Raw genomic sequence first — 1,500 nt, 5'->3', positions numbered from 1 at the left:
ACGACGATAACAAGTAAACCGAATCATTCTCGATGCTCTAAACGACGAGATCAAGCATCGGACCTAAAAGGAACCAAACTTTCGTGGAATAGGAAGGTCTCTCCTTAGAATGAGGTTATGGCTCTCAACCTTGGTTCTAATCGTTCCCAAGCACTAATAGCATCGAAATGAGGACGATCACAAGTAAATTAGATGATTTGGATGCTCGGAAATCACGAGATCAAGCATTGGACCTGGCAGGAACCAAACTTCGTTGGAATGGGAAGGTCTCTCTGAGAATGAAGTTACAACTCTCAACCTTGATTTTAATCATTCCCAAGCACCAATAGCCTCTACATGAAGACGATTACAAGTAAATTAGATGGTTTGGACGCTCGGAAACCACAAGATCAAGCATTAGACCCAAAACAAACCAAACTACCTTGGAATGGTAAGGTCTCTTCTTATAATGAGGTTATGGCTCTCAACCGCGGATCTACTCATTCTCAAACACAAATAGCTTCTAAATTAAGACGATTCCCGCTAATAACTTGATTTGGATGCTCGGAAATCACGAGATCACGCATTAGACCCAAAAGGAACCAAACTTCCATGGAAAGGGAAGGTATCTACTTAGAATAAAATTATAACTCTCGACCTTGGTGGCATTCATTACCAAGCATCAATAGCTCCAAAACGAAGACGATTACAAGTAAATTAGATGAGTTGGATGCTTTGAAACCACGAGATAAAGTATTACACTCAAAAGGAACCAAACTACCTTGGAATAAGAAGGTCTCTCCCTAGAATGGGGTTATGGCTCTCAACCACGGATCTAATCATTCCCAAGCACAAATAGCTTCTAAATGGAGAAAATTACAAGTAAATTCGACGATTTCAATGCTCGGAAATCACGAGATCAAGCGTTAGACCCAAAAGGAACGAAACTTCCTAGGAATGGAAAGGTCTCTCTGTAGAATGAGGTTATGGCTCTCAGCCTCGGCTCTAATCATTCCCAAGCACTAATAGCTTCTAAATGAAGACGATTGCAAGTAAATTAGATGATTTGGATGCTCGAAAATCACGAGATCAAACATTAGACCCAAAATGAGCCAAACTTCCTTCGAATTAAAGGTTTCAATTTAGAATGAAGTTATAACTCTCAACCTTGGTTCTAATCTTTCCCAAACACTAACAGCTTCCAAATGACGACGATTACAAGTAAATTCGATGATTTCGATGCTCGGAAACCACGAGATAAGAAATTAGGCCCAAAAATAAGCAAACTTCCTTGGAATGGCAAGGTCTCTCCTTAGAATGATGTCGCGGCTTTCAACCTTGCCAATCACTAATAGCTTCAAATCGACGATGATTACGAGTAAATTAGATGATTTGGATGCTCGAAAACCACGAGATCAAACACTAGACCCAAAATGAGCCAAACTTCCTTCGAATTAAAGGTTTCAAATTAGAATGAAGTTATAACTCTCAACCTTGGTTCTAATCTTTGCTAAACACTAA

The sequence above is a fragment of the Syzygium oleosum genome, unplaced genomic scaffold (genome assembly GCF_021117445.2).
Source record: "Syzygium oleosum isolate NSW1041296 unplaced genomic scaffold, Sole_v2.1 Sole_v2.67, whole genome shotgun sequence".
Classification (NCBI taxonomy): domain Eukaryota; kingdom Viridiplantae; phylum Streptophyta; class Magnoliopsida; order Myrtales; family Myrtaceae; genus Syzygium; species Syzygium oleosum.
This window is presented reverse-complemented; position numbering follows the sequence as displayed.